The following is a 24,070-nucleotide window of genomic DNA, read 5'->3' as shown; positions in this document are numbered from 1 at the left end:
AGAATTACTTGATCACTTCTATAGATGCAGAAAAAGCTTTTGATAAGGCCCAACATTTATGATAAGAACCTTGCAGAAAATTGGAATAGCTGGTCTTTACATCAATATAATAAAGACCGTTTATGACAAACAAACAGCCAGTATCATACTAAATGGCCAAAAATTGAAGGCCTTTACTTTAAAATCAGGCACAAGACAAGGATGTCCCTTATCACTACTCCTATTTAATATAGAAATAGAAATACCAGCCAGAACAATTAGACAAGAGAAAGAAATAAAAGGTATAAGATAGGAAAAGAAGAAGTTAAATTATCATTATTTGCAGATGACATGATATTCTACATAGAAGAACCCCAAAACTCAATTGAAAGACCCCTAGATATAATAAATGAATTCAGCAATCTGGTTGGAAACAAAATCAATACTCAAAACTCAATAGCATTCCTATACACTAACAACAAAGTCACAGAGAAAGAAATGAGAAGCCACACCATTCACAATAGTAACCAAAAAAATTAGATATTTAGGAATTATTCTCACAAAAGAAGTGAAAGACCTATACAGGGAAAATTATAATACACTGAAAAATGAAACGGAAAAAGATCTCAGAAAATGCAAAGACATCCCTTGCTCATGGATAGGAAAAATAAATATTATGAAAATGGCCATTCTCCCAAAACTGTTACATCGATTCAATGCAATCCCAATAAAAATACCATCAACATACCTCATAAATCTCGAGAAATCACTCCTAAAATTCGTCTGGAACCAGAAGAGAACTAGAATAGCAAAGACAAATCTAAGCAGCAAAGGCAAGGCAGGAGGTATCACAATCCCTGACTTGAAGTTATACTACAGAGCAACTGTAGTAAAATCAACATGGTACTGGAACCAAAACAGAGCCGAAGATCAGTAGAATAGATTAGAAGATACAACCACAACTACAAACACACTCAAACACCTTATCTTTGATAAAGGGGCCAAACATGTTCACTGGAAGAACGAGAGTCTCTTTAATAAATGGTGTTGGAAAAACTGGCTCTCCATATGCTGAAAACTAAAATTAGACCCATGCCTATCACCGTGCACTAAAATAAAATCTAAATGGATCAAAGATCTAAATATTAAAACAGAAACACTAAATCTATTAGAAGACAAATTGGGTTAAAACCTTGAAGACATAGGAATAGGTAGAGAATTCATGAACAGGATTCAAACCACAAGGGAAATATTTTGCAAAGGCAATAACTGGGATCACATCTTATTAAAAAGTTTCTGCACATCAAAAGGAATCTCCAGCATAGTGAAAAGAAAACCCACAAACTGGGAAAAAATCTTAGTGAACTGCCCCTCAGACAAAGGACTTCTGTCTAAAACATATAAATAATTAAAAAGTCAGACCCCAGAAATTCAAAGACCCAATCCAAATATGGGCATCTGAGATGCATACACAATTCTCAGGTGAAGAAATACAAACGGCAAATAAATACATGAAAAAATCTTCATCATTATTAGTTATTAGAGAAATGCAAATTAAAACCATACTGAGATTTGATCTCACTCCTGAAAGAATGGCCAAGATCAAGAAAACCACCAACAACAAATGCTGGAGAGGCTGTGGGGAAAAAGGAACTCTCCTGCACTGTTATTGGGAGTGTAGACTAGTACAAACATTGTAGAGGTCAGTCTAGACATTTCTCAGAAAGCTGGGATTGGAAGCCCCATTTGACCCAGCCATTCCACTTCTAGGCATATTCCCAGAAGAACTGAAAGCATCATACCACAGTAATATATGTGCACCCATGTTTATAGCAGCAGAATTTGTAAAGCCAGATCTTGGAAACAACCTAAGTGTCCATCAACTGAGGAATGGATAAAAAAGTTGTGGTATTTTTATACAGTGGAGTACTACGCAGCTATAAAGAATGATCTCATTGAGATATTTATAAATAAATAGACACAGCTTGAGACCATATTCATAAGTCAAATAAATCAAACTCACATATATAAATACCAAATAGTTTCTCTAATGTAAGAAATGATAGGAATACATAAAAGTATGTGGTAACCATGATTCCCAATCATATTGGTTTGAAGCCATATAATGTTTTCACTCATTAATTGGAATGGTTTTATTCTGGCTTGTTCAATTTTATTGTCTGTGATAGTATGAATAGCTATTTTGAAGAAAACAAGAAATCATAATTGCTAGTGCTGATTTAATATCATCTTGTTTTGAAGTCCCGTCAAGCTGTTGTTCGTCTCTTTCCATTGGTTTTAACATGTTGTATCTTGTATTTTACTATATGAAATAGTATAAACAAAATTTTTTATAGGCAAAGAGATAATATAGAAATCATTGTTCGTTTTCTGTTAGCTGGTTCTAAATACCCTGTAATACTTTCATTTTCTTGAATGGCTTCACAATGTCTTGATATGTTTGATGCTACAGTATATGAAGTTATACTCAAATATTTCAAGGAAAGAGACACTATGGTGACTACTATTAAGTCAGGTTATCTGGTAGTGAAACACAATGATGCTTAAATTGTTCGGTTCTGACCTGTGTTGTTCTGTTGCTATGTCCTCTTTTATCTCAATCTCCCCCTTTTTTAAACAAAATTTGTTTTTCTTATTTTTTTTTAATTAAGGGAACACTAAATAAAAAAATAGCAGGATATATTATAGTAACTTTTTTGTTTTCCTATTAACATGATTTGAACCCCTGTAATGCTCTCCCCATCTTGCTCTGACTGATTTTACTCTATTCTATTTTGTTTGATAGTATCAAGTTTGATGGTATAGGCAACCACTTTGAAGGCAATAAGATTTACTATGATGCCCATTATGGTTTGACTATTATGTTCTTTTGAAGTCCTGTAAGGTCTCCAGTGTAGGTTTTATTGGTCTTGTTCTGTATTATTTTGATCAATTCTATTATACCTGATGATATAGGCAAGTCTTTTTAAAAATAGCAAGAGGTACAATGATAATCGTTTTTGATCACCTGATATTCTATTTTTGCATCATGTAATATATCCATCCTTATGTTTCAACTGACTGTGTTTTGCTTTGTCACATTTGGTTTTTTTATCTTTCAAGAAAAAAAAGTTTTAAGAACTGTGGGAGTAATAAAACCCAAAAAGTGTAATTGTTATTGTAAAAAAGAGAGGAAAAGAAAGTGATCTAAAGGATATAACTGCATGTATATTTAAGTGTGTAGGACATAAAACCATATTACCGACTTTTTGTTGGATCATTAAACAGAACTGTCTGCAATCTCACTGTATGAATGTCCACTTTGTATGCTTTAATTTTTTAATTTGGACTACTGTTTCTAAGATGACACTATGTAATCTATTACCTAGTGATTTCTTACTGTGTATTTTTTTGTTGAAATTCTGTATTACTTGTACCCTTTTACTGCTTTGTCTTGGTTTTTTTTTTTTCTCTCTCTCTTTAAATAAAAAAAGAAAAAGAAATAACAAATCAGGAAATAACAGCTGCAAGACGATGCAACGAAAAACAACATAAGATTGATAGGGATAAATGAAAAAGAAGAGGACAATACAAATGACATCAAGAGGCTATTTACAGAAGTAATAGCTGAAAATTTCTCAAAAATGTGAATGAAAACCAACAGAAAGATCAGTGAAGCATATAGAACTCCAAATAACCACAACCAAAATAAAACTGTACTCAGACATATAATAATCAGCATCCCAGAAATCCAACATAAGAACGGATTATCTAGCTATGTAGGAAAGCCTATCTGAATTACAGCAGACTTATCAACACAAACAATGAAGTCAAGAAGAGCATGCAGTGAAGTACTGTAGATCCTAAAGGAAAATGAATTCCACCCCAGACTGATGTACCCTGCAAAACTGTCCTTCAAAATGGAGAAATAAGACGCGACACAGAACAGCTGAAGAACTTCATGATCACCAAACCAAACCTGCAAAGAATACTGAAAGACATTCTAGATAGACATAGGAAAAAACCACTAAGAAAGGCAAACAAACAGAGTGGAAAGGTAAAGAATCAACAGCAGAAAGATAACATGTCAAAAGTAAACCAATATATACATATCAGTTATAACCATTCATGTAAATGGCCTCAATTCACCAATTAAAAGAAACAGACTAGCAGAATGAATCAAGAAACAACATCCTACCATATGCTATATATAAGAAACCCATCTAACTCAAAAGGAAACTCTAAAACTAGAAGTCAAAGGATGGAAAACAATACTTCATGCAACAAGATTCCCCAAAAAAGCAGGAGTAGCTATTATGTTCGCAGACAATGTGAGCTTAAAATCAAGAATGTTTCAAAGAGATAATAAAGGTCGCCATATACTAGTTAGGGGAAAACTTCAAGACGAAGAGATAAATAATCTTAAATATATATGCACCCAATTTGGGAGCAGCCAGCTATAAAAAACAAATATTAACAGAAATAAAAAATCAAATAAACAATAACACAATTATAACAGAAGACTGTAACACCCCTACTGACACAAAAGGTTTGATCAACTAGACAGAAAATCGGCAAAGAAATAACAGAATTGAATCATACCTGTGAACAAATGGACTTAGACGTATACAGAGTGTACCACCCAACAACATCAGAATATACATTCTTCTCAGCAGCACATGGAATATTCTCTAAAATAGACCATATACTAGCCCACAGAACATGCTTAAGGAAATGCAAAAGAATTGAAATTTAACATGCCTGTTATCAGATAATAGTGCCATGAAACTAGAAATTAATGACAAAAGAAACTGCAAAAACCCCACAAACACATGGAAATTGAATAATACACTCCTGAGCAATCAGTAGATCACAGAGGAAATTAAAGTAAAAATTAAACAATATCTACAAACAACAAAAACACAAATATATCTTCCCAGAACCTGTGGGACACAATGAAAGCAATTCTCAAAGGAAAATTTATTGCAGTAAATTCTCACATCAGGAAAACAGAATGAACACAAATAAACAACCTGATGCTACACCTTTAACATCCAGAAAAAGAAGAGCAAGTCAAGCCCAAAGGCAAAAGAAGTGTGGAAATTATAAAGATCAGAGCAGAAATTAATGTAATACAGACTAAGAAAATTCAAAGAATCGATGAATCAAAGAGTTGGTTCTTTGCAAGAATCACCCTTATTTAAAAAGGAAAGAAAAACTCAAATTCATGCAATAAGGAAACCACTATAGATCCTGTGAAAATACAGAAAATCATCAATATTTATTTCGAAAATTCTCATAGGCTTGATGACAGAATAAATGGACAGATTCCTAGAAACATATGAATTACCAAAGCTGGGTCAAGAAGACATAAATCTGCTGAATAATCCAATTTCAATTAAAAATATAATTAAATTCTTAACAACAAAAAAAAGCCCTGGCCCAGATGGATTCACTGCATAATTCTACAAGAAATTCAAAGATGATTTAATGTCAACACTCCTCAAACTATTCAATGAAATTGAAAGGGAAGCAATTCTCCCTAACTCATTCCTGGAAGCAAATATTACTCTAATAGCAAAACCTGAGAAAGACCCAACCAAAAAAGAGAACTACAGGCCAATCTCCCTAATGAATATAGATGCAAAAATTCTCAGTAAAACATTGGCAAACATAATGCAGCCAATCATCAAGAAGATTACTTACCATGATCAAGTGGGATTCATCCCAGGAATGCAGGGATGATTCAACATACGCCAATCAATAAATATAATACCCATTTATCAACAGAGCCAAAAATAAGAACCACATGATCATTTCTTTAGATGAAGAAAAAGCTTTTGATAATGTCCAACACTTATTCATGATAAGAACCTTAAAGAAAATTGGAATAGATGACCTTTACCTAAATATGATAACAGCTATCTATGACAAACCAACAGCCAGGATCATTTTAAACAACCAAAAAGTGAAAGCCTTTACACTAAAATCAGGAGCAAGACAAGGATGTCTACTATCAACACTCCTATTCATTATAGTGTTAGAAATACTGGCCAGAGCAATTAGATAAGAGAGAGAAATAAAAGGAGTAAGGATAGGAAAAAAATAAGTTAAATTATAATTATTTGCAGATGACATGATACTCTACATAGGAGACCCCCAAAACTTCACTGAAAGACTCCTAGGTATAATAAATAAATTCAGTAATGTATCTGGCTACAAAGTTAACACTCAAAAATCAATAGCATTCCTATATACTAACAACAAATTCACTGAAAGAAAAATAAGAGAAGCCACATCCTTCACAATAACATCCAAAAAACTGCAATACTTAGGAATCAGTCTAACAAAAGAAGCAAAAGATCTATTCAGGGAAAATTATAACACTCTGAAAAAAGAAACTGAAGAGGACCTTAGAAAATGGAAAGACATCACTTGTTCATAGATAGGAAGAACAAACATTATGAAAATGTTTGTAATATAGATTTAATGCAATCCCAATCAAAATATCACTACCACACCTCACAGATCTAGAGAAACCACTCCTAAAATTCATCTGGAACTAGAAGAGACCTAGAATAGCAAAAGCAATTCTAATCCTCTCTTTTGTAGGAAAAGAAAGTGCTCTAAACTATATAACTGCATGTATATTTAAGTGTATAAGATAGAAAATGATATCACAGAGTTTTATTGGATCATTGAACAGAACTGTTTGCAGTATCATTGTTGGAATGTCCACTCTACAAGCTTTAATTTTGTGACTTGAACAATTATTTCTAAGATGGCAATATGTAATCCATTAACTAGTGATTTCCTACTGTTCATTTTTTTCTTCTGTAAATCTGTATAACTTGTACCCTTTCACTGTTTTTTTTTCTTTTCTCCTTAAATAAAAAAAAAAAAAAAAAGCAATTCTAAGCAACAAAGGCAAGGCAAGAGGCATCACAATCCCTGACTTGAAGTTACACTGCAAAGCTACTGTAATAAAATCAGTATGATACTGGAATAAAAACAGATCAATGAAGATCAATGGAACAGATTAGAAGATACAACTACAACTACAAACACACTCAACTATCTTATCTTTGATAAAGGGGCCAAACAAGTCCACTGAAAGAAAGATAGTCTCTTTAATAAATGATGCTGGAAAAATTGGCTCTCCATATACCAAAAACTAAAACCAGGCCCATGCTTATCATCATGTACAAAACTAAAGTCTAAATGGATCAAATAGCTAAATATTAAAAAGAAACATTAAATTGTTAGAAGATAAAGTATGTAGAAACCTTGAAGACATAGGGATAGGTAGAGAATTTATGAACAAGAATCAAACCACACACAAAATACTTCACAGAAGCAATAACTGGGATCACATCCTATTAAAGAGTTTTTGCACGTTAAAAGAAATCTCTAGCATAGTGAAAAGAAAACCTACAAATTGAGAAAGAATCTTAGTGAACTGTCCCTCAGACAAAGGATTTCTGTCCAGAACATATAAAGAATTAAAAAAAAAACCAGATCCCCAAAATTCAAAGAACCATTCCAAAAATGGGCATCTGTGATGAATACACAGTTCTCAGATAAAGAAATACAAATGGAAAATAAATACATAAAAAAATGTTCAACATCATTTGTCATTAGAAAAATGCAAATTAAAACAACACTGAGGTTCCATCTCACTCCAGAAAAGAATGGTCAGGATCAAGAAACTACCAACAACAAATGCTGGAGAGGCTACAGGGAAAAAGAACTCTCCTGCACTGTTGGGGGAGTGCAGACTGGCGCAACCACTGTGGAGGTCAGTCTGGAGATTCCTCAAAAAAGCTGGGATTCAAGTGCCATTTGACCCAGCTATTCCACTTTTGGGTATATTCTCAGAAGCACTGAAAATATCATACCATAGTGCACCCATGTTTATACCAGCACAATTTGGAATAGTTAGATATTGGAAACAACCTAAATGCCCATCAGCTGAGGAATGGGGGAAAAAAATGTGGTATTTTTATACAATAGAGTACAATAAAGAATGATTACATAGAGATATTCATAAGTAAATGGATGCACCTCGAGACCATACTCATAATTGAAATAAATCAAACTCACATGTGTAAATACCAGACAGTCTCCCTAGTGTAAGAAATTCTAAGAGTACATAAGATAAAAAAAAAAAAACTCAATAAATACAGTGAAAGCATAAGGATCTGCTTACAGGGGAAATATAATATCTCAGAGAAAATGAGGAAAAAGAAAAAGGAGGGAAAAATATCTAAAATTATATCTAAAATTATATAAACACACGATAGCTAAGATGATTGTGCTACAAATTCTATAAGTTCTTGGAACAAAATAGTTAATAGTTAATAGGATAATAGTTCATAGGATTGGAACAATTGTGCATATTATTATATGGTGATCTGAGGAACTCTGGAAGATCAATATGTAAAATAACAAACCTAGTTATGCTCCTTCCTTTAAGGCCTATATTGTCACTGTTTTAGGCTCTTTGCTATCAATATTATTGTCTTTTTGGATTTGTGTTTTTCTAGTGTTTTGTTTTGTTTGTTTTTTCCTCTCATACATGCATAGAACTTCTCCTAAACATTTATGAGAATTGATTATATAACGCATAATGAAATAATCAGCTATTTTGAAGAAAAAGACACACTGCTACCCAGTGCTGATTCCATTAGCATCATGCTGTGAAATTCAGCAATACTATTTTTCTTTGTTCAGAGTGATTTTACTCTGTTTTGCATTGTTTAATTTCAACATACATGAAGATATGGACAGCTATTTTGAAGAGAACAAGTGATATTATGGCAGCCATTGTTGACTTCCCTATTGTCTGGTTTTGATCTCCTGTGGTCTTACATTAAAATCTATCTCTTACATTTTTTTCTTCTGATCTGCTTTGTTCTGTTTTGTTGTTTAGTTTTATCCTCTTTACAATAAAATTTAAATTTTAAATATAAAAGAATAAATTTAACCAAGAAGATAAAAAGATCTGCATAAGAAAACTATAAAACACTAAAAAAAGAAATGGAAGCTGACACAAATAAACAGATATTCCATGTTCACGGATTGGAAAAATTAAATTCTAAAATTTCCATTTTACCAAAACCAACATACATATTCAATGAAAACCCTATCAAAATTCCACTATTTTTCATAAAATTGGAAATAAAATCTTAAAATTCATATGGAACTACAAAAGAACCCCCCAATTAAACAAAGTAATCTTGAGAAACAACAGCAAAGGTGGAAGAATCACAATTTCTGATTTCAAAGTATATCGAAAAGGTACAAGAATCAAAATTGTAGGGTATTAGCATAAAAAAAGACACAAATAGCATTAGAAAAGACCCAAGATCCCAGAAATGATCAATTAATATGTGACAAAAATACACAATAGGGAAATGATAGTACTTTCAAAAACTAGTGTTGGAAGAGCTGCAGATTAACAAGCATAAAATGAAAATGGATCCTTATCTCATACAGCTCACAAAAAGTACTGAGGATAGGTTAACAACATAACCTGTTGTTATGAACACATGAAACCACAAAATTTCTAAAAGAAAACATGGAGCGAAGCTTTACATCTTGGTTTTTGCAATAACTTTTAGAAAAAAAAAAGCACAAGCAACACAACAAAAGTTTTTTTAAAAAAACACAAATAAATCAGACTACAATGAACAAAATAGCTGCACAGCAAAGAAAATGAAAAGCAAACTACAGAATGGAAAGAATATTGCATACTGTATATCTGATAAGGGCTAATATACAAAATATACAAGGGATTAATACAACTCACTAGCAAAAAAAAAAATCCTTGTTAAAAATGAGCAAAGAACTTGAACAGATATTTTCAAACCATGGTCATCAAATGGCCAACAGATAGAAAATCACTAATGATGGGGAAACTGCAAATTAAAACCACAATGAGATATCACCTTGCACCTATTAGGATAGCTATTATCAAAAAGTCAGGAGATCACAAATGTGGCAAAATGGGAAAATTCATATAATGTCAGTGAGAATATAATTTGGTACATCCATCATGGAAAGTATTATGGAAGTTCCTCAAAAATTAAAAACAGAACTACCATAATAAGCTATTAATCCTACTTACAAACATATACAGAAAAACTAAATCAACAGCTTGAAGATCTTAGATATCTGCACTCCGTGTTTACTGCAACATTACTCACAATACCCAAGCATGGAAGCAACCTAAGTGTCCATTAATGGATGAATAAAGAAAACATTATTGATAGGCTGGAGTGAGAGCTGCTTAGCCAATAAAAAGGCAAAGATAGTACTTTATGACCTCACTTACATTGCAATCTAAAGAAGTCAGACTCACACTGGTCACTAGGGTCTGGAGAGTTGGGGGATAGAAAGATACTGGATTCAATTTGGGTGCAAATTTTAATGAATAAGTTTCTGGAATCAAATATACAGCATGCCGACTAACTTAATATTTGCAAAGTGAGTAGATCTTTAAAGTTCTCACTTCTAAAAGAAAAATATCATAACCCCAAGAAAAAGCATGTTAACTAAACTGTGGTAATCATATATATATATATATATATATATATATATATATATATATGAGAGAGAGAGAGAGAGAGAGAGAGAGAGAGAGAAAGAGAGAGACAGAGAGACAGACAGACAGACAGACATTGTATACTTAATTCTATAGAATTTTGTTAGTCATGCCTCAATAAGGCTGATGGGCACATATCTAAAATCAGTAGCTAACCTTCCAATTTAAGAAAGTAAAACAAGATAAACACACTAAACAGTACAAGCAAAGAGAAATACTACATAAGAGATAAACTAGAACTACAGGGGAAGAAAGAAAATCAACAAAACGTAGCTTCTTAAAAGATCAACAAAACTGGCAAATATTTAGATAAACTTAAAAAGAAAATACAGATAAGATGCAAATTTCTAAAACCAAGAATGAAAGGGTTGGGGGCCTAGCTCAGCGTCACAAGCGCCTGCCTGGCAAGTGTGAGGTTAGGAGTTCTATCCCCGATACAAAACAAAAACAAAAACAAAGTCAAATAAAACCAAGAATGAAAGAGACGACTTTACTACATTTGACAAAACCAGAAGAGCTATAAGGAAATATGATGAACAACTGTGTGCCAACAACTTAGATGACCCAGGTGATACAGAAATTTTTCCAGAAAAACAAACCAATTTAAGAATAAAAGATGCCTATATACCTCTAACAAGTAAAAAAATTCAAACAACAAATGCCTCCCAGTGGAAAGAAAAGAGGCAGAGACAACGAGAGAAACAGACAGAAACAGAGACACAGAGCACACGAACACAGGACTAAATGGCTGGACTGGTGCGGTTTGACTAATATTTAAATTAACCACAGTTCCTCAAAATTCTTCAGAAAAACAGAAGAGGATAGGAACTTGCCAAGCCATTCTGAGCCCACTATTATATATCAAAGCCAAAGACATGAAAGAAAATAATTTAGTCCAATATCCCTTATGAATACAGAAACAAATAGTTTTAGAAAAACAGTAGCAAGCCCAAATCAGCAGCATGGTTAAAAGATTATACAACACGGACAATGAGACTGAACCCTAGAATTTAAGGGAGATCTAACCTATGAAAATATTTCAGTGTAATTGTACCAAAGTAACAGAACAGATTTTTACAAAAACATGATCATCTCAATAAATGTCAAAAAACTTTACAAAACCCAGCGTCCTTTGTAATTTTAAAAAACCCAACAAACTATGAATAGGATAAACTTCCTTAACCTAACAAAGGATATCTTTCCCCAAAACATCCTAACAGCTAACATAGTAATTCATGAAAAAGCTGTATGCCTCTTTTCTACTTAATATTATACTAGAGCTGCTAGCCAGGGAAATTAGGCAAGAAAAGGGAATACAAAGCATCAGATTGCAAAAAAAGAAGTGAAATTATCTTTACTCACTGACTGACAAGGTTGCTGTGTGTTATTTTTTTATTTGTTCCATTAATTTGGCAGAATGAATTCAGCCTATGGAAAGACTTCAGTATAACTGCACCAAATTAATGACAGTGATGCTCATGATCTTCTCCCCACAAAATGATCAAGGCAATCAGATTCACAGAGCCTGTGACACACTGTGCCCTGAGCAAACCAGACAACCCGACAAGTGCCCAGAGCTAGCAACAGCTTTCGAGGCTTAGGGAAGGCAACTGTCTGGTTCCAGGGGAAACTGTTCACTGCTCAAAATCAGAGGGAGCTGAACAGACGCTCTGGGTTAATGCTATCACAAGTATGTGAAGATTTTTCTTTTATTTCTGTTTATACTTTGGTTGTTACAGATATTGCTCCTGTTTGACTTGGGTCATGTCTGCTTTTTCCCCTCACCCAGTTTTCAAGCCTTTTTTTTTTCTTCTGGTTCTTGCTACTTTACTGTATTGCTTGGTTATTATACTTAATTTTCAAGGTTTTCCCCTTTGACATACTCTCCCTTTTAGTATTTCTTCCCTCTTGTTTTTGACTCTTACCTCTCTAATCTTTTTCTCCTCTCTTCCTCCTTGTTTTGCCTCTCTGCCTTCCTCTTCCTCCTCTCCACTTACATAACAATGGCATAAATATAGCAAGGGTTTGCATAAGTGTATTAGAGAATAAGAACCACTGCTATAAATTAAACAGAATGGCGGGGTAATCCTTAAAAAATTCTATATAGAGGATCCAAACAAGCTATCCAGATGTATTAACAGGTTCTGACAAACTCACAGCCTCTCTCAATCTCTGAATACACCTCCACCCATCTGCAAACCTCCTCTGGCCTATACTCAGCCTTAGAAGCACCCTCAACGCCAGCCCTTTATCCCAGCTATGAAAATAATTCCAACAGAACCTGACTTCCTGTATGTTTTTATTTAAAGAAAAAAAAAACAGATTTAAAAGGGTAGAAACAATATAGAATTTCAGAAAAATAAACAGTAAAAAATCACCCAATAAAACTCTCTCTCAAAATTAATGGAGAAACAAGATATTTCCAAGACAAGGAGGAACTGTGGGAGTTCATGGCCACCAACCCAACCCTACAAAAAACACTGAAGGACATTCCAGAGAGAGAGAGGAAAAAATACCAGGATTCCAGCAACAGTGACAGAGAGGCCTCAATGAATGGAGCAGATAGTGGAATAAAGGAGTAAAGTGGACAAATTATAGAAGCAAAATAGAATAGCAGAGATGAGGCAGAGGTGGTAAGCTGTAATCTTTAATATAGATAGACTTGATACACTAACAAAAAAAGAAACAGAGTAGATTAGGAGGCAGGATCATTGAGATGCTCTGAATAGGAGATACACTCAACCTCAAAGAAGGTTAATAAACTGAGAGTCAAAGATGAGAAAACAATGCTATATGTGACAGGAAACCAGAGAGAAATAGAGGCAACTCATCCAGCAGCCGCAGATAGATTGGAAAGCTTTGACACTTTTGGGCAGTGTAGAACTTCACAGCTGGAAGGAAGGACAACCTTGTGACTTTAGTAAGTAAAGCAGTACAGCTCAAGATCAAGTTCAGGGGTAAAAAGATTTAGCAACACTCAGATGGGTAACAGGTTGGCCCCCTAATCTTCCTGTCTGTCTGTACCTACCCACATTTCTCTCATCTCCCTTTCTCCCCACCAACATACTCCTTTCCACTCCCCTTCCTCACCACCACCACATCCCAGAGGGACCACAAAGAACAGTTTAAAACAGTCTATAAGGGGCATTAACAAAACAGTGAAATTATCAGAACAACTTTTAATGCTCAAGACTGATGTATGGTTGAATCTGTTGACAAGTTATAATCAGCAGAAATTCTCTCCTTATAACACAGTGACGGGATTCACACAATTAATTGCAGTAGGTTGAAGTGAAAAACACCTCTTGACAAGTATAGCCAAGAACGTATCACTAGAAAATAGGACCTAACTAGAGAGATCTTCACATCACCAGCAAGCTCTTCTCACTCTGTTTGCTCTTACCCTCAGTGTATGCATGTGCACCCAAACACACACACATTCAGAACATGATGGGGGAAAGGCAACAAAATAGCCTCTGAAGATTCCACAGCAGATGCAGTACACTCAGAGGGCACTGATGGAGAGGAAAGCCAACACCAGGGAGCTGAGCTGTGTGAAATGCTTACAGAGGAAGCAAAGACAGTGGCAAGTTCAAAGAGCATGTGGCCCAAAATAGAGTGCGACCATCATACAAACTACTTAAGGGGTTATGGGAAGAAAAAGTGAAAACTTGGAAAAGCTGACCAAAATGGTTCAAAACATGAGTGACAAATTTATCAAAGAAGCTGACTCCACAAAAAGATGCCAAACAATGTCAGCAATAAAGAATTCCACTGAATTCATGAACAACAGACGTAAAGAATGTAAAGACAGGGTTTCTGAAACTGAGGAAAACATGGGAACAGTAGGATTTTCTCAGAGAAACCTTAAGAAATACAAAAGAGCAAGAAATATTCATCTAAAAGCTACTCGATGATGCTAAGGGTAACTGGAGTTGAGAGAAATGAGAAGAGAGCATGTATGGAATTTTAAAAATCTGTCTACAAAAAAATCACAAAAGGAAACTTTCCAACTAAAGTAATACCTTGGTTCACAACAACTGTGTCTGCAAACAAGTCAGTACACAAACACAAGCACTTGGCAAATTTTGCTTCCATCTGCAAACTCCACATCAGATGACAAACATGACCACAACCACCTTCCCCACACAAACACAAATGCAGCCACCATTCCCAAAATCATAAAACAAATTAAGTTTGCAAAACAAGGTACCAGTGTGCAAGGAAAGAAACCAACGTACAGATAAGCAAGGGTTACAGAATCAAAATAACTACAGTGAAAACAGAAGCTCCATGTAATACATCATACTCAAAATTCAAGAGGTCCAACAAAAACAGGGAACCTCCAAAAAAAAGATCACTTATATGATAAAGCTCAATGGGATTGTAGCAGTTTTCAAAGAAATCTTTAAAGACCGTAAGAGCTGTAAATGAACTATTTCAAGTCCTAAAGGAAAACAACTTCCATCCCAGACTAATACAGCAATACCTTGGTTTATAAACTTAATTTATTTTATGATTTTGGGGAAGATGCCTGTGGTTGTGTCTGTCACCTGATATGGAGTTTGTATGGAATACAAGCGAATTTTTGCTGAAAGCTTTTGTTGATGTACAAAATTGTTTGCAATCAGAAGCACTCATGAACCAAGGTATTACTGCATATCCTGCAAAGCTAACCTTTAAAATTTATGGAGAAATAAGAATACTGCACAATACAGAACACCTGAAGAGATTCATAAAAATCAAATCAGCACTCCAGAAAACACTCAAAAATATCCCAGACACAAGAAAGTCAACAAGGACAAAAAATCAGATGGAATGAATACATCAACCAAGGTAACTAGTCTGAAAAAGGAAATATAAAACGGTCAAAACAGAAAAGAATGCAAGGAGAGGAACAAGTCGACACCTTTCACTAGTAATTCTCAAGGTAAAAGGCCTCAACTCCCCAATTAAAAGACACAGACTAGCAGACCATACCAAAAATAAAACTCAGTAGTCTTATTGTAATCAAGAAAATCATCTAACCCAATAAAGAAATTCAAAGACTAAAAACCAAAAAATGGAAAACAGTATCCCATGCACCACATCTCAAAAACCAAGCGGGGGTAGCAATTTATTTCTCAGATAATGTAAATTTCAAGCTTAAACTGATCAGAAGAGGCAAAGAAGGGCACTATGTGTTAGTTAAGGGAACAACTCAATAAGAAGTGGTAATAATTGTAAATATATATGCTCTGAATATCATAACACAAACTTAATAAAACAAACAGGCTGGACATAAAAGTTTAAATAAACACCAACACAATCATAGTAGATGATGACTCTATATCCCACTTTTACAAATAGAACTACTACTAAACAAAAACTTAATGAAGGAATATCAGAGTTGATAGTCAAACAGACTTAACAGACACCCACAGAGTATTCTGCCCTACTACAACAAAATACACATTTTTCTCAGCAGCATGTGCAACTTTCTCCAAAATATATTATATATTAGTTCATAAATCCTGCTTCAATAAAAAGAAGAAATATCATTCCATGTTTACTATCAAATTATACCTTACTGAAACTAAAAGTCAACAAAAGAAACCACACTAATTTTACACACATCTAGCTATTAAATAGCATACTCCTGAACACTCAATTGGTCACAGAAAAAATCAAAAATGAAACTAAAACAATTCCTAGAATCAAACGACAAAGTCACTATAGCATAATATAACTGATGGGTCACAATGAAGCAATTGTAAGAGAAAAATTTATTATTTTGATTGCTCACATTAGGAAAAAAAAAGAGCATTTCAAATTTAAAAAACCTAAAGATACACCTCAAAGGCCTAGAAAAACAAAAACAATTCAAACCCAAACCTAGTACAGGGAAGAAAATCATAAAAAGTGAAATTGAAATCAACAACAACAACAACAATAATAATACAAAGAATCAATTAATCACAGGCTAGTTCTTTGAAGAATAAACAAAACAGACAAACCTTTAGTCAAATTTAAAGAAGAAAGAAAAGAACCAAATCAATGCAATTAGAAATGAAAAAGGCTGTCAATCTGGGATGGTAGAGTGGTAAGCAGCAGGGAAAGAGCCTCTCCAAGATTTGGTGACCAGACACTGGAATACAGCAACATGAGGAAAGGGAGGAAAGGGAGTGCCCTGGAGCCAGGAAGGATCTGAAGTGAGAACTGAAGTTCACAGGAAGAGCAAAGAGAGAAATTTCAAAGAAGGAGGTGGTGATGGACAGTGCCTTTCCCTGAGTCAGGACTCACTCCATGGAGTCATGCTTCAACCCTGTAGACACACAGTGACTGCTGGCAGCCCCAGGGCCCTCTACTGAGAGACACAGCAGTGCAACAGAACAGAACAGTGGATGCCATGGACTGCACTAGCTGGTGAATGGCAGGGATTCAGCCATACCACAGGACCGGGCAACTGACCAGGAACCATTACGGGCCAACAGGGCATGGAATTCACAACTGCTGCTTCATCTAGTGCCTCCCAGCAGAGTTCCAGTCCACAGAAGGGGCATTAACAGCTACAGGCTGAACAGGTCTCGTCCCACATTCATGGCGGGAAACCAGCCTGAGCTTCAAGGAAAATAAAGAGGCTCAGTGAGGTTATCCGCTACCCCACTGCCATAAAGCCACTGCCGGCCTGCTAGTAGGTAAATCAGCAGGGACCTGGACTCTGTCTCTACAAGTTGTCACCTGTGACGGCAGACACATCCTGACACATGTTCAAGACACATCTTGAAGTGGGATTTTTCTCTCTCCTTCTCTCTTTTATTCCTTCTTCCCTATTTGTTTGTTTTCTTCATTGTTTCATCATGTTTTTATATGAGTATGATTTCATTCCTCCATGTGACAGGAACCCAGAAAAAAGCAAAGGTAGCCTTGTAGACAAAGTGAATTTCAAGGCAAGACTCATTAAGAAAGACAAAGAATATCACTATATCCTTGTAAAGGGAACAATCTAAAAGGAAGAGAGAACAATCATAAATATATATGGAACTAATAGTAGTGTATCCAACTATGTATATAGCATACATTAATGGACATGAAAAATCAAATAAGTACTAATACAACTGTATGTCAGATCTCAATATCCCACTGGCACAAATAGACAGAAGAACTAGGCAAAAAAAAAGTCAAGAATGAAATATCAGAACTGAACTAAACTTTCAATCAAATGGACTTAGGAGATGTCTACAGTGTCCCACCTCAAAACATCACAATGTACATTCTTCTCAGTTGCACATGGGACAGTCTCCAAAACAGACCATATACTAGCTCACAGAACATGATTAAATAAATATAAAGGAATTAAAATTATCCCATACATATCAGACAGTGCAATGAAACTAGAAATCAATGGCAAAAAAAAATCACAAGAATTTCATAAGCACATGGAAATCAAACACCCTCCTGAACAACCAACAGGTCACAAATGAAATTAAAGAAGAAATTAAACAGTTTCTATAATTAAACAATAATGCCAGTACAACATACTGAAACTTATGGGACACAATGAAAGCAGTCCTGTGAGGGAAATTTATAGGAGTAGACAGCCCATATTAGGAAAAAACAGTGAGCTCAAATAAATAATTTAATGTTGAACCTCAAGCTTCTAGGAAAAAAAAAAGCAAGCCAAGCCCAAAGTTCATAAGAGTGAGAAAATTATTAAGATTGGAGCAAAAGTCAATGCAATGGAGATTAAGAAACCATACAAAGAATCAATGAATCTAGAAGTTGGTTCTTTGAAAGATTAAACAAAATTGACAAACCCCTTAGGCAACTTTATCCAAAAAAAAATAAGAAAGAAAAGACTCAAATGCACAAAACTAGGAATGCAAAGAGTGAAATCACAACAGATTCTGCAGAAATCCACATCATCTATACCTACTTTCAGAACTTGTATTCCATTTAGACAGAAAATGCAGATGAAATGGACAGACTCCTACATACACATGAATTAACTAAGCTGAATCAAGAAGATATAAAAATTCTAAATTAAACAATATCAATCAATGAAATTAAAGATGTAATTAAAATCTACCAAAAAAAAAAAAAAAAGCCTAAGCCCTGATGGATGCACTGCTGAATGCTATAAGCAATTTACAGAAGAACTAATACTACTATTGCTTATTCTTTAATGAAACTGAAAAGGAAGCAATACTCCTAAATTCTTCCTGGAATCAAGAATTATTCTGATACCAAAACCAGAGAAGGAGCCAACTAAGAAAGGGAATTACAGACCAATCTTCCTAATGAACATAAATGCCAAAATCCTCAATAAAATCCTGGCAAACAGAATGCATCAAATCATCAGGTAGATTATACATCATGACCAAATAGGATTCATCCCAGGGATACATAAATGTTTCAACATATGTAAATCAATAAATGTAATATACCATATTAACAGAGCCAAGAACAGAAATCATATGATAATCTCAGTAGATGCAGAAGTAGCATTTAACAAAATCCAACACTCATTCATGATTTAAAAACAAGAACACAGAAAATTGGAATAAATGATCTTTATCTCAATCTGGCAAAGGCCATCTGTGACAAACCAACAGCCGATTTCACATTGAATGAACAAAAACTGGAACCTTTCACCCTAAAATGAGTGACAAGTATATCGACTATCGCCACCCTTATTCAATATAGCTCTGGAAATTTTAGCCAAAGCAATTAGGTAAGACAAAGAAATAAAAGGAATAAGGATAGAAAAGAAAGATGTTATTTGCAGATGAAATGATGCTCCCCACAGAAGACCCCAAAACTCCACCCAAAGACATCTAGATTTAGTAATCAAATTCTGTAGTATAGCTGGATACAAAGTCAGCACTGAAAAATCAATAGTTTTCCTGTACACAAATAACAAACTCACTGAGAGAGAAATTAGGAAAACAGTACCTTTCACAACAACCAAAAAAATTGAAATACTTAGGAATCAATTAACAAAGCAACAACTATACACTGAAAACTATAGTACTCTGAAAAAGGAGATTGAAGAAGGAATCAGAAAACAGAAAAACATCCCTTGCTCTTGTGCAGGAGGAACGAATATAGTAAAAATGGTCATACTTCCAAAACTGTTAAGATTATAATGTAGTTCTGATCAAAATCCAATAGCATATATTGCAGAATTAGAGAAAACAATACTAAAATTCATTGAAACCACATGACACCTAGGTAACTCTGGGCTACAAGGGTAAGGCAGGGGGCAGCACAATCCCAAACTTGAAATTATATTCCAAAACTACTGTGATAAAAACAGCATGATTCTGGGGGGGGAAGTCAGACCTGAGGATCAATGAAGCAGACAAAAAGATGAAAAAAACCACTCCAGATATACTTAGCCACCTTATCGTTGACAAAGGTGTTAAACACATTCACTCGAAGAAAAACAGTCCCTTTAGTAAATAGTGCTAGAGCAAGTGGTTCTCCACATGCCAAAGATAAAATTAGATCTACTCTTTCATCATGCACTAAATTAAAATGGAAATGGATCTAAGATCTAAATATTAAAACAGAAACACTTCAGTTGGAAAACAGAGTAAGTAGAACTCTTGAAGATGGTGTAGGCAAAGACTTTATGAATAAAATCTTGATCACAAAGGAACTATCACACAGAATCAACAACTGGGATCTCATATAAAGAATCAAAAAAGGCCAGGGATACAGCTCAGCACAATGCCTGCCTGAAAAACGTGAGATCTTGAGTTCTATCTCCGGTATTAAAAAAAAAAAAAAAAGAACTCAAAAAAATCAGATACCTCAAATTTAAAGACCAATCCAAATGAATACACACTTCTCAGGTAAAGAAATAGAAACAACAAATTAGTATATACAAAAATGGTCATCATTTTGAGAATTGCAAATTAAAACAATGCTGAAATTTCATCTCACTCCAGAAAAAAGGGCTGTTGTCAAGAAATCAACCAATAACAAATACTGGCAGGATTGTGGGGAAAAAAGAACCTTCCTCCACTGTTGACGGATGTATAGACTGCTACAACCACTATGGAAATCAGTGTGGAGATTCCTCAAAAAACTAGGACTGGAAGTTTCATTCAAGCCAGCTTTTACTCTTCTTGGTATTTTCTCAAAAGAATTAAAAGCATCATATCAAGGGCTGGGAATAAAGCTCTATGGCACCAGTGCTGGCCAGGCAAGTGTAGGTCCTGAGTTCAATTTCTAGTCCCCAAAAATAAATAAACAAAAGAATAAGTAAATAAAAGCATCATACCACAGTGATACGTGTATGCCCATGTTTACAGCAGCATGGTGTATAATAGCCGAATTGTAGAAACAGCCCAAATGCCCTTCAACTGGTGAATGGATAAAGATGTGAGTTTTTAATATTTAATGGAATGCTACTCTGCAATAAAGGAGAAGCTTGAGACATTTCTAACTAAATAGATGTGTCTCGAGACCATGATCTTAAGTGAAATAAATTAAAATATACATGTGTAAATACCACAATATGTCTCAAATTTGAGAAACTGAAACTATAAATAAGACCAAAATGTATATGTAATAATTATTGAGAAGTAGGGTTGTAAAATCCTCAAATGGAGAAGGAAACAAGGGAGGGGAAAGGAAGAAAAAAAGAAGGGAAATTTTTTAAAAATAAGAAAAGGAAAAGTTTTTGTAAGTGGGGAGGGGAAAGAGACTTAAGGGAGGGGTAGGGAATAGCGAATAAAAGAATCAAGTTATATCATGTCTATGTAATAAATTCTCTATGATGAATGTGATGATTACATATACCTAAAATGTACCAACAGAAATTTTGAAAAGAAATGAGAAAGGCAAAATCACAACGGATACTTCTGAAATCCAGAAGGTCATTAGTAACAACTATGAAAAACTATACTCCAACAAAATGGAGAATCTTGTAGAAATGAACAAATTTCTAGACATACATGAATTACCAAGAATGAACCAATAAAACATAAAAACTCTGAACAATCCAGTAACAGGCAATTAAACTGAGGTATCAATGTAAAAAACAAAACAAAATAAAAACCCTACCAGCTAAGAAAAACCCAGAACCTGATGGATTCACTACTTAGTAAGATCTTCAGGGAGGCTACCAGTGCTAATACTCCTCAAAGTCATTAATGAAATTCACAGGAAAGGAGTACTTCAAAACACATTGCTGGAAACTAGCATTACTCTGATTCTAAAATCAGATAAGGAACCCAACTAAAAAATAAAACCAAAGCCTAATCACTTCAATGAACACAGATGCAAAAATTCTCAACAAGATACCACAAACAGAAGGTAACAAATCATCAAAAAAGATCCTACGTCATGACCAAGTAGGCTTCATCACAGGGATCCAAGGCGTATTCAAATTACACAAATCAAAATACGTATATCATATAAAAAGAAGCAAAGACAAAAATTATATGATCATATTACTGATGCAGAAAAAGCCTTTGACAAAATCCAATAACCATCCATGATGAAAATCCTGAAGAATGCAGTTATAGAAGGACCTTATTTCAATCTGATATAACATATTCATCACAAACCAATAATCAACAACATATTAAATAGAGAAAATCTGAAATCTTTCCCTATAAAATCAGGAACAAAACAAGGATGTTCACTATCACCACTCTTGTTCAAACGACTACTTGAGACATTAGCCAGAACAGTCAGGTGAAAGAAATAGCCAGGCATGGTGGCACCCAACTCTAATTCCAGCACTTGGGAGCCTGAGGCAGGAGGACTACCACAAATGGAGTTCAGTCTGGGGTACACAGTGAGTTTAAGGCTAGCACGAATCACAGAATGAGATGCTGTAAAAAAGAAAGAAGAGAAAATGAAGAGAAAGGAAAAGAAAAGGGATACATATAGGATAGGAAAAAGTTAAATTATTCTTTATATATGATATGAATAAGGAGATTTTTTAAAATACTATTCACAACAGCATGAGGGAAAAAATTAAATTAGGAATTAACCAAAGCAAGGAAGTAAAAGACCACTACAACACAAGCTACAGTATTCTTAGAAAAGAGAGAGACAGAGATTAAAGAGGACATTAGAAAATGGAAAGATATCCCCTATTCCTGAATAGACAATCAACATTTTCAAAATGGTCATACCTCCAAAACTGATACAGACATACAATGCATTCCCAAGCAAAACACCAACAGATTTCCTTATAGCAGCAGAGAAATCACTCCTAAAACCTTATAGAAACAAAAGACATCAGAATACCGTAAACAATCCTAGATAACAAGAGAAGAGCAGGAGACACCACAATTCTGGATTTAAAGTTATACTGCAAAGTTATAGTTATAAAAACAGCATGATAGTGGCACAAAAACAGACAACTGGATCAAGGGAACAGAGTAAAAGATCCAGAAACAATCACAGTCACATTTGATCTTTGACAAAGGAACCAAAACCAGAATCAGGAAAAAAGGTTAGATTCTTTATCAAATGGTGCTGGGAAAACTGGTATCCACAAACAGAACATTAAAGTTAGATCCATATTTCTCATCATGTATTAAACTAAAATGAAAATGGTTCAAATATCTAAATATTAAAATACAAATATTTAATCTCATGAAAAATAAAATAGGTAAAGTTACTGAACTCAAAACCATAGGCAAAGACTTTCTGAACAGAACCCAAGTTACACAAAAAAAAAACACCAAAAATCAAAATCAAATGGATTTGTATCAAATTAAAAAGTTTCTCCACAGCAAAACGTTTTTTTTTTTTTATCGGTATCGGGGATCGAACTCATGACTGCCTGCTTGCAATGTAGGCGCTTATGCTGCCACAGCAAAACTTTTTAGACAGGGTCTCACTCTGTAATTCTTTCAGGATACAAGATCAAATGAAAATTGCATTATAAATTAGCAATGAACAATCTGAAAACGAAATTAAAGAAATAATTCAACAAAGTAAAAAACTACCTACAGAATGGAAAAAGAAATTTTGCCAGCCACACCTCAAATAGAGGGTCAAAATCTAGAATATATAAAGGACTCAGTAAGAGTAGACCCCCAAAATAAAAGACTCAATCAAAACATGGGTAATGGAAAAGAACAGACACTTTTCACGAGAAGGACAAATGGCCAACACATGAAAACAGTGCTCAATGGTCTCTAAAGAAACACAAATTGAAGCAGCCCTGACACTCCCCATCTTAATCCAGGAGAATGACTATCACTAAGAAATCAAATAATAATGTTAAGGAATTACAATCAAATAATAATGTTAAGGTGGAAAGGTAAAAGGAACCTTTCCACAGTGCTGGTGGGAGTGTAAGCTAACTAATACAACCATGACAGAAATCTGTATGGAGATCCCCCAAAAATGGACCACAGCAATTTCATTCAGCCCAGCCATTTGTTCCGCTCATAGCTACCTTCCCTGAGAGTTGAATACAGTGATATATACATATCCATGTTACAGCAACACAATTCATAATAACCAAGT

At 34.4% G+C, this 24,070-nt stretch overlaps 1 protein-coding gene across 2 annotated transcripts in view; it reads right to left on the bottom strand.

The window, feature by feature from the left end:
- The window catches only part of Zfat (zinc finger and AT-hook domain containing), a 249,190-nt gene that overhangs the window by 184,292 nt on the left and 40,828 nt on the right, over positions 1–24,070 (bottom strand). The window lies entirely within an intron of this gene.

This window comes from Cavia porcellus, unplaced genomic scaffold (genome assembly GCF_034190915.1).
Source record: "Cavia porcellus strain 051 isolate PalLab524CR breed Dunkin Hartley unplaced genomic scaffold, mCavPor4.1 scaffold_19, whole genome shotgun sequence".
NCBI classification, from domain to species: Eukaryota; Metazoa; Chordata; class Mammalia; order Rodentia; family Caviidae; genus Cavia; species Cavia porcellus.
Note: the sequence above shows the minus strand (reverse complement) of the source record. Positions and strands in the feature narration are given on the sequence as shown.